The following is an 11,322-nucleotide window of genomic DNA, read 5'->3' as shown; positions in this document are numbered from 1 at the left end:
AAAAAATGCTTCACACGGAGTATTCGGACGGGCAAAAATCGCTCGCTTTATCTTTGCGCGAAAACCCTTCGTGTCTTCGTGCAAAGAGGGGCAGCTGTAAGCACGTGATTTTTGCTTTGCGGGCAATCGCTTCAAAAGAAAATAAAAATAGTGACAAATGGTTTCGCTGTACAATTGTTCGAGTTTTCGTGACATGTGTTGTTAGTCATTTGTGGATCTGTCCATTTTTGCATTTAATCATTAACAAACAAAATACAAAATATGTATGTTAGGACGATTAAACCATAATTCGGTCAGTAAAAGAAAATTCAAAAAAATATATATATATGTGCATCGTTCGTTCTAGGCTTTTAGTTAACTTACTTAAATATTTTTGTGATAATTGTGTTAAAATGTTGCATTGTTGTTTAGTTTTAATTTCGTTATTTTATTATTTTTGTTATTTTTATTTTGTTTTAAAAGAAAAATGAAATTAGAAAACAAAGAGTGAAGGAAATCGGTTTGGGCCCAAAAGAAATGAAACAAAAACAGGCCCAACCAGCACTCAGACCCAGTCCAAATCCGGCTGCCCAAGCACCAGTTCAAACGACGCCGTATAAAGGCGTTCGATCTGAGCCATTCGTCTAGGCCAATCCAACGGCTCAGGACCCCTTTCAGCAACCCGCGTTCAAACCCGACCCAATAACCAGTTTGACCCAACCCCTCACTTAAACCAAACGACCCCGTTTAACTACCAAACGACCCCGTCTCATTTCTCAGCATCAGATCTAAGCCATTGAGATCATCTGATCTAACGGATCAGATCCAATCAGCCTCCCCATATATAAACCTCCTATCATACCCCCGCGCCCCCTATTCGAACCCACCCCTCACTCGTCTCCTTCCCCAAACTGAAACCCCAAACCCTAGCAAGTCTCCCTAGTCTCCCTCACCATTAAAGCCGGCGACACGAATGCCGGTGACCACCTCCTGAACACCCTAAGACCCCCTCACTCTCCTGAACCTGGATCTGGTACCCCCTAGCCTCGAATCACCTTCCTTCGTCTCGAATCTTCATTTGAAGATTTGAGTCGAACCCGGACCTATGCCAAACCACCCCATATTCATACCAGACACTCCCCTGACCTTCCTCGTGACCAAACCAAGCTTGGTTTGGTCCGAATCTACCCACAACTCCCAAAAAATCAGATCTGAAGATCCAAAACCTAGAACACTAATAGCCTTGGAATCCGGCCGGTCTTAATAAGGGTTTGAGGTTTAATGGATCTTAACCAAGGTGGTCTCATGTGAGAACACCCTGGTTAAAATTTGTTCGGCCTCAAGTGGTCAAAGTTGAGTCTGATTTGGGTCCGTTTTGATTTTAAACATTTTTCGGTAAGTTTTCGTTCCCTTTTCGTTTATATTAATTGCTGATTAAGTCATTAGCATTGCTTTGTGGTAATTGTTTGTTATTTTCTGATAGTTTCTTAATTTCTTTCCTCTCAGTAAAGACCTTTTATTTGGTCGATTGTTTCTGTGTATGATTTAAATGTATCCTATGATAAGCATGTCCGATTAGTATAGTCGTCGCATGAATAACTTATATAGGCCCCAGTAATTGAACAAAAGTTGTCTGATACCCTTTAGGTCCCTGAACGTATTGTTTATATGAGCGACTAATTATTACCTGTTATAATTAGTATAGTCGACTCGATAAATGTCGTCGATTAGTTTTCTATAACTAATAAATCGAATGAGCTAATAATGTCGCATAACTAATTGAACTTTGCCACTAACTGAATGCCCCAGCATTTTTTGAAATGGTTTGTTTGCATTGTAAAACTGACTGAAAAGGTTCAGTCCAGGCAGTCTTGAATTTGAACTTTCATCAGTTCAAAAATGCCCTGATGCTGCAATAGGCAGGGCAGTAATAATCAAGGATTAACAAGGGTATTCTGGGGTGTTAAAAAGGACATAAAGATTTGTTTAAATGAGCTGACAAGTAGGGCACTAATTTGGGATTAAACTAATACCAATGGGGAACAAGACACAAGAGTATGGGGCTTAAAATGAATAATAAAATGATGCCCATAACTCTTGATTAAACAAAAACCAAGCGTGGGGAACAAAGGGGCTGGCACCAAAGATGCTTAGGCATGGGCTTAAAGGGTATGGGTATTCTGCCAATTGGCAGGGCAGGCAGCTTAACTGCACTGGTTCATTTGGCTTATAAATAAGCTGTTTCAGAACTTCAAAAGGGGATGGACTTTTAGTCTTCAGAAAAGGAGAAAAAAAAAGGTTGGAAAATTTTTAGTCTGAAGAGAGGTCTAGTGAGTTCAAAGAAAACTGAAAAACATAAGGTAGTTTCCAATAAACATTGTAACCAAACACTGCCTGAAAGTTGTATAAGAGTGCCTATTGGTCAAGCTGTCTTGGCCAGGTTCTGTTGCTTGCATTGACTGAGTCGTTTGTGGTTGTTGAACTGGTGGTTTTACTGCATTAAACCCTCAGTTATTGCTACTATTTCCTTACTCTTTCTTGGGATTGCTGGTTTGGTACTCGACTATTTGCTGGTTCTCTTTGTTCTGGGAAATATTGTTATTTGTCTGTGGACTGTTGGACACCACTGGGTTTGTTCATCTGTTGTTCGACTCTTTGCTGAGCTTCATCATTATTGGCTGGTTGTTTGTTGCTGTGTTGTTGCTGTGAATCTGCTGTTGCTGTTGTTTGCTGTGTGCTACTCAGCTGATCCTTTTCCTTCTTCTTCTGTTCCTCTACATCAGGTACACAACCAAGGCACTATCAAATGTAATTGGAACATTGAGCATGAATGCAAAAAAGAAAAAGACTTGAAGTTGATTTTCATACATATATTGTTATATTAGATATCATGTATTGTATGATAATTTTCATTCTTGTGTTGACAATCGAAGCACCCTGTACGCCTAGTGTATATCAATATAAGTTAGCTAAATGGTAGCTTACATATGCATGCTGATAGGTGATAATATGCTCAATGAGATAGGTTGCATCTCAGATTTTAGTTTACTTTGCAGTATATGTTGTAATGTATGCCAAGTATGAAAATTGTACATCATGGATTAAGTTCTTCCTTTTTCGGATTGATGGTCTCATATAACTAGTAAACCCCCTGTTAAGACAAAGAACACCAAACTTGCAATCTCAACCTCATAAAGGTCGAGTTCAGGCCAAAACAGGCCAAGCCGGCTTACTTCGAGCAAGCAGTGGCCCAGGTCTGGCCAATCACGCTTGGGCGGGATTTGGGCCCGCGATTATTTGTTCGGCTGACTGTGCATGCAGCCTCATTTCTGATTTTAAGCATTTCTGAATGTTGTTACAAACAACTTGCAAGCATGTAATTAATTAGGACTATCTACTGTTTTCAATTGATAAGGACAAACAAGACAAGAAACGTAGTTGCTATAGGATATCCTTTTAAAATAAGAACGAGATGAGCCTCGACGGAAATAAACAAAACGCGCAGATGCGGGGCCCTTGTTAGATGTATATTATCGAAGCATTTAGTTTCCAGGACGAGTTGTTTAGCAAATCTCACAACCCTCCTAAAATAACAATACGTTAGACTCTTTAAGACGCGCCTTAATAAATCTTACCTTCCTAAACTCGGGTGCACATTTATGTGACCCAAATCCAATTCTCAACGGAGTCGAAATGTGTTTCTAATCACGGGTACATTGATTGTGACGTGGTTCGAGATGCGTGTCCATGACGTTGCAAATTCATTTAAAAAAAAAATAAGAATGAGATGAGCCTCGCCAAATAAAATACAAATTGCGGGGCCCTCAGTAAATATTTGCTTTTAAAATTGTTTAGACTTCGGGATTGACCGTTTAGTAAAAATTCACGGTCTTACCCAAAATACATACGCTAGTCACTTTAGGCGCGCCTTTAATAATTTAACTTCCTTAAACTCGGGTGCACATTGATGTGACCCAAATCCAAATCTCAACGGAGTCAAAGTGTGTCGACGACCACGGGTACATTGATTGTAACGCGGTTCGAGATACATTTTCACAACGTTGCAATTCTTGATAAAAAAAATAGTAAATGATAAAAGCGGTTAAAAGTTAAATTTTGCACATAAGTTCACACTTGTATAAAATCAGATAAATAAGCCGAATATAACAATTGAGCGACCGTGCTAGAACCACGGAACTCGGGAATGCCTAACACCTTCTCCCGGGTTAACAGAATTCCTTATCCGGATTTCTGGTACGCAGACTATAATACAGAGTCATTATTTTCCTCGATTCGGGATTAAAATTGGTGACTTGGGACACCCTAAATCTCCCAAGTGGCGACTCTGAAATAAATAAATAAATCCCGTTTCGATTGTCCTTTAATTGGAAAAACTCCCTCGTACCCTCACGGGTATGTAAAAAGGAGGTGTGACTAGAATATGAAGAAATAAGATAGGGAAGAGCTCCGGGCTGCAAACACCGACAGCTACCTAGAGACTCCTCAGATTCGCCTGAGCTGGAAATGATCAGCACTCGGGAGCGAGACCAGATACACCTGAATCTGCACATAAGGTGCATGGAGTAAAGTGAGTACTCCAACTCAGTGAGTAATAATCATAAATAAAGACTGAAAGCAGAAAATCACGTAAGGCACAAAGAATGCTATAATGAAGCAGTAAAATCAGTAAAAGTAATAATTCAGTGAAAGATAAGTAAAAATCCTTTAACTCAAATTAAACTTCATGAAAGAGCCTTTTTCAACAATTAAGTAGGTAATTGATAGGCAATTAAGGAAAATAAACACATAAAGGTTCGCCCCTCGGGCAGAGTATTAACAAATCCGCCCCTCGGGCAATATCTCAGAACAATACCAGCCCCTCGGGCTATATCTCACATCACAATGGGTACCCGCGCTCACTGAGGGTGTGCAGACTCTTGGAGGAGCCCCTTACAACCCAAGCGCAATATCAAGCCATCTCGTGGCGTCATCACTAGGCTCTCGGCCTCATATCAATCAAGCCACCTCGTGACATACATATCTCAGGCTCTCGGCCTCATAATCAATATCAAATGTTTCCTCACAACATAGGCACTCGGCCTTACTTAGTCAAAATCCCCACAAGCTACTCGGGCAATAGTAAAACATGATTCTCAGCCCAAAATATCATTTAAGTGTTAAAATAGAGTAAACATGGTTGAGTACGAAAATAGTGAAATATAACATGACTGAGTTCAAGTATAAAGTCAAAGTAGTGAGGAAATATCAATAAAAGTCCCCTAAGGGTTCAAATAGTTGGCACGAAGCCCAGGTATGGCATTCAACCCAAATAATGATGATAGCAAACTGATTTTAGTCAAATACGCGACAAAATAGTCATTCGGGAAGGACTAAGTCACAATTCCCAACAATGCACGACTCCACGCTCGTCATCTAGCGTGTGCGTCACTTCAATATAACACAATGATGTGCAAATCCGAGGTTTCATACCCTCAGAACATCATTTACAATCATTACTCACCTCAAACCGGTAAAATCTCTAGCTCGCAACGCCTTAATTCCTCGAATCGGCCTCCACTCATATCGAATCTATCCAAAATCAGAATCACGGCATCAAAATATGCTAAGGGAACGAAGCCCAAGCGAAAATAATCAATATATGACAAAAATCCTGAAATTACCGAAACCTGACCCCCGGGCCCACATCTCGAAATTCGATAAAATTCACATCAATAGGTTTCTTATCCTCCCACGAGTTCATTCATATCAAAAGTACCAAAATTCGACCATAATAGGTCCCTCAAACCCCCAAGTTTAGGTCTCTAATACCAAGCCCTAGTTTCCCCAATTTTAACCCTTAACTTACATTAATTATAGCTCTAATCCATGAAATAATACCATAGGAACAAGTTTTAGGTCCAAAATCCTTACCTCAATGAAGTTCCCTTGAAATCCCCCTTCAAAATCGTCCAAAGAGCTCTAAAGCCGACTCAAAAATGGTGAAATAGCTCAAAAATCGCGGAGGACACAATTTATAACTTCTGGACCATGCATTTTTGCATCTGCGGCCAATTTACCGCTTCTACGGTACCGCATTTGCGGTCAACCAACCGCTTCTATGGAAATCACTTAAACTGCCCAAACCACATCTATGATGAAATATCCGCACCTGCGCCATCGCAGGTGCAACCCCTAGACTGCTTCTGCGGTTCCTGCCAACTACCTAGCTTCTGCTTCTGTGACCCTTCTCCCGCATATGCGGCGTCGCACCTGCGGTCCCCAATCCGCAAGTGCAGAAATACCACAAGCAGCAAAAATCTGCAAATCTCACAAAATCTCAAACTCCTCCGTCAACCATCCAAAATCACCCAGAGTTTATTTCTGCTATTTTGATTTGCCGGGATATTCGGTTTTGAGTTTTGGGACACTTAGTCCATAAATGAGAGCTTAAGTGTTGGAAAGTTGACCGTAGTCGGAGCAGTGTGAAGACGGCCTATAAATGGAAATCCGATGGTTCTGTTAGCTCCATTGGGTGATTTCGGGCTTAGGGGCGTTCAGATTGTGTTTTGGAGGTCTGTAGCTAATTTAGGCTTGAAATGCCGAAAGGTCGATTTTGAAATTTTCGGTTCGATAGTGAAATTTTGATCCGAGGATCGGAATGGAATTTTGGAAGTTAGAGTAGCTCCATAGTGTTGAATGTGACGTGTGTGGAAAGTTTCAGGTCATTCGGACGAGGTTTGATAGACTTTTTGATCGAAAGCATATTTTTAGAGTTTTTGGAATTCTTAGGCTTGAATCCAATGAAAAATAGGTGTTTTGATGTTGTTTTGACCGTTTTGAAGGTTGGAACAAGTTTGAATGAAGTTATAGGATATGTTGGTAGGTTTGGTTGAGGTTCTGGGGGCCTCGGGTGTGTTTCAGATGCTCAACGGGTCATTTTGGAACTTGTTGGAATTGATGAACTGTTGGTATCTGGTTTCCTTATATGCAATTGCAATAGTGGGGTTGCGATTGCATAAGGTTGTTGGTGAGGCGGCAAAATTTGTTCTATACGATCGCCAGGGTTGGCCCGCGATCGCGAAGTGTGAGGAGCCAAAGCAATGCGGTTGCGTGAGGCTGCATGCGAACGCATAGTGTGGACGTGCATGGTAGGAGGTTGAGTGTTTACTCTATGCAAACGCGATCGAGGGTACGCGATCGCGTAGAGGGAAGTCAGCCAGTTCTATGCGAACGCGTGTGATGAACCGCGATCGCAGTGAAGGATTTTATTAAAACGCTGGGCAGTGTTTTAAAAGCCTAATTCGCGACCCTTCTTCATTTTTCCACCATTTTTGAACGGGATTGAAGCTTTTGAGGGAGATTTTTGAGGAAAACAAAAGGGAATCACTTGGAGGTAATATTTTTGACTTCATAACTCGTTTATATGTGATTAAAGCCAAATTAATGGTGAAATATTTTGGAAAAATGGGTAATTAGGGCTTGAGATTAAGAGACCTTAACATGGGTATTTGAGAGGCCAATTGAACTCCGATATCAGTGTTCTTATTATGTATAGACTCGTGAGAATATGAGGTTTCTGAAAATGTAAATTTCACCCAATTCTGAGACGTCGGACCGAGGGGCGTTTTGGTCATTTTACCTAATTTCGCGTATTAGCTTAGAATTTCCTTGTAGAATCAGTTACTTGAAGTGTTATTTACGTTATGAAATTGAATTAAATAAATTTGGTCCATTTGGAGTCGAGTACTCGTGGCAAGAGCGTGGTTTCAGGTTGATTTTGAGCTGGTTCGAGGTAAGTGGCTTGTCTAACCTTGTGTGGGGGACTTTCCCTTTAGGATTGGTATTGTGACAATTGAAATGCCTTGTACGTGAGGTGACGAGTGTGTACTTGTGCTAATTGTTGAATATCCAGTTTTCATTAAGTAACTTTAATTGTGTTTTCCCTTTCTATTTATTCTACTTGCACTTTTAAACCTGCTGTTAGTTAGAGAAGTATGTCTAATTGACTCAATTGCTTTATTTGCTTTAACTGCCTTATTTGTATTACGTGAAGCATGCTAGGTTAGAATTGTCCGTGTTACCTTGTTATGAAGTTGAGTATTCCTTGTGCCATCGTCATGTGTTTTACTTTGGGACTACGGGATGGCATCCTGGGAGATCCCCTATATGCATTTACGATTTGAGCTGAAGTGCGGGATATCGAGAGATCCCCGGCACGTACATTGAGGATACCAAGAGATCCTTGGGATATCAAGAGATCCCTAGCATTTATTGAGGATACCGAGAGATCCTCGGATACCAAGAGATCCCTGTCATACATTGAGGTAACCAAGAGATCCTCGGGATATCAAGATATCCCTGTCATACATTGAGGATACCAAGAGATCCTCGGGATACCAAGAGATCCCTAACATATATTGAGGATACCGAGAGATCCTCGGGATACCGATACCAAGAGATCCCTGTCATACATTGAGGGTACCGAGAGATCCTCAGGATACCAAGAGATCCCTAGCATACATTGAGGATACCGAGAGATCCTCGGGATACCAAGAGATCCCTGGCATATATTGGGGATACCACGAGATCCTCGGGATACCAAGATCTCTGGCATATATTGAGGGTACTAAGAGATCCTCAGGATACTGAGAGATCCCTAGTTATTTCCTTGTGATTGTTTTGCCTCAGTTTCAATTATTGAATTCCTTGTTTTCCTATATTAAATTCTTATTGTTAGTTTTCAACTGTACTGTTTATCTTATACTGTCATGTCTTATATTCTTTATTTTATCTCAGTAGGGCCCTGACCTTCCTCGTCACTACCCGATCGAGGTTAGGCTTAGCACTTACTGAGTACCGCTGTGGTGTACTCATGCCTCTTCTGCGCATGTTTTTCATGTGCAGATCCAGGTACTTTCACTCTATCTTACCATCCTTGAGGAGGCACTTCTGTAGAGACTTCGAGGTATATTTTCCGCGTCCGCAGACCGAGGAGTCCCTTTCTATCTTTCTGTAATAGTATAACCCTTTAGTATTCCCCTTTGGTTAGACATTTCTGGAGTTAGAGCTTCTTATGTATCTCTTAGCTTGTGATTCATGGGTTTCCGGATTTTGGGAAAATGTATTGGTTTTAAGAGTTAATATTGTGTATGCCGAGCGACACTTTTAAATGCTATTTTATTACTCTATTTATGTTTTAAATTTATTTCTTCCGCAAATTTGGTTTATCTTCTGCATTTTAGGCTCACCTAGTCGTAGAGACTAGGTGCCGTCATGATGGTTCACAGAGGGCGAACTGGGGTCGTGACATCCAGAATCAACTCCCGAAGCCCATCTACATTGGGCACACAAATCCGGCCCTGCATCCTCAACACCCCATTATCACCAATGGTCACATCTCTAGCATCATCATGTTGAACTCTGTCCTTAAGGACAAGCAAATGCGGATCATCATACTGGCGCTCTCTAATGCGATCATATAAGGAAGACCGAGAAACCATACAAGCCAATACCCGACTAGGCTCCGAAATATCTAACCTTACGAACCGATTGGCCAAGGCCTGAACATCAACAGGAAGAGGTTTCTCCCCAACTTAAATATGTGCCAAACTCCCCATACTCACCGTCTTTCGGCTCAAGGCATCGACCACCACATTGGCCTTCCCCGGATGGTACAATATAGTAATATCATAATCCTTTAGCAACTCCAATCACCTCCGCTGCCTCAAATTAAGATCCTTCTACTTGAACAAGTGTTGGAGGCTATGATGATCAGTAAACACCTCACAAGACACACCATACAAGTAATGCCTCCAAATCTTCAACGCGTGAACAATGGCAGCCAACTCCAAATCATGAATGAGGTAGTTCTTCTCATGGGGCTTCAACTGACGGGAAGCATAAGCAATAACTCTACCCTCCTGCATCAAAACACAACCAACACCAACTCTCGAAGCATCACAATACACGGTATATGAACCTGAAGCTGATGGCAGAACCAACACTGGAGCTGTGGTCAAGGTTGTCTTGAGCTTCTGAAAGCTCTCCTCACACTCGTCCGACCATACAAATGAAACACCCTTCTAAGTCAACTTGGTCAAGGGCGATGCGATAGATGAGAATCCCTGAACAAACCGACGATAATAGACTACCAAACCAAGAAAGCTACGAATCTCTGTGGCTGACGACGGTCTGGGCCAACTCTGAACCGCCTCTATCTTCTTTGGATCAACCTGAATACCCTCGCTGGATACCACATGCCCCAAAAACGCTACTGAGCTGAGCCAAAACTCACACTTGGAGTATTTTGCATAAAGCTTCTCCTCCCTCAATCTCTATAATACAACTCTCAAATGCTCCGCGTGCTCCTCCTAACTACATGAATATACCAGAATATCATCAATGAAGACTATGACAAACGAGTCAAGATAAGGCCGAAACACACTGTTCATCAAATGCATGAACACTGCTAGGGCATTAGTCAGCCCAAAAGACATTACCAAGAACTCATAATGACCATATCGGCTCCTGAAAGCTGTCTTAAGAATATCTGAGTCCCTCATCTTCAACTGGTGATAACCTGAACGGAGATCAATCTTGGAGAACACTCTCGCTCCCAGAAGCTGGTCGAGTAAATCATCAATGCGAGGCAAATGATACTTCTTCTTAGTTGTTACCTTGTTCAATTGCCTATAATTAATGCACATCCTCATAGTGCCATCCTTCTTCTTCACAAATAGAACCGGTGCACCCAAGGCGAGACACTAGGCCGAATGAACCCTTTATCAAGGAGTTCCTGAAGCTGCTCATTTAATTCCTTCAACTCCGCTGGTGCCATACGAAACGGCGGAATAGAAATGGGCTGAGTGCCCAGCACCAGGTCAATACCAAAATCAATATCCTTGTCCGGTGGAATGCCCGACAGGTCTGCAAGAAACACATCGGGTAAATCCCTCACAACTGGAACAGAATCAATACTGGGAGTCTCAGCACCAACATCCCTCATAAAGGATAGATACGAAAGATAACCCTTCCCAACCATACGCTAGGCTTTCAAGAATGAGATCACTCTTCTGGGAACATAATCAGTCACACCTCTCCACTCAATCCATGACACACCCTGCATAGCCAATATGACTGTTTTAGCATGACAGTTTAGAATAGAACGACACGGAGATAGCCAATCCATGCCCAAAATAACATTGAAATCCACTATACACAATAATAAAAGATCCACACGGGTCTCCAAACCTCAAATAGTTACCATACATGATTGGTACACACAGTCTACAACAATAGTATCGCCCACTGGGGTAGATACATGAATAGGTAAAGCAAGAAACT

Source organism: Nicotiana tabacum, chromosome 7, assembly GCF_000715075.1.
Source record: "Nicotiana tabacum cultivar K326 chromosome 7, ASM71507v2, whole genome shotgun sequence".
In the NCBI taxonomy this organism is placed as follows: Eukaryota; Viridiplantae; Streptophyta; class Magnoliopsida; order Solanales; family Solanaceae; genus Nicotiana; species Nicotiana tabacum.
The sequence above is the reverse complement of the archived record's forward strand: the minus strand, read 5'-3'. Positions refer to the sequence as shown.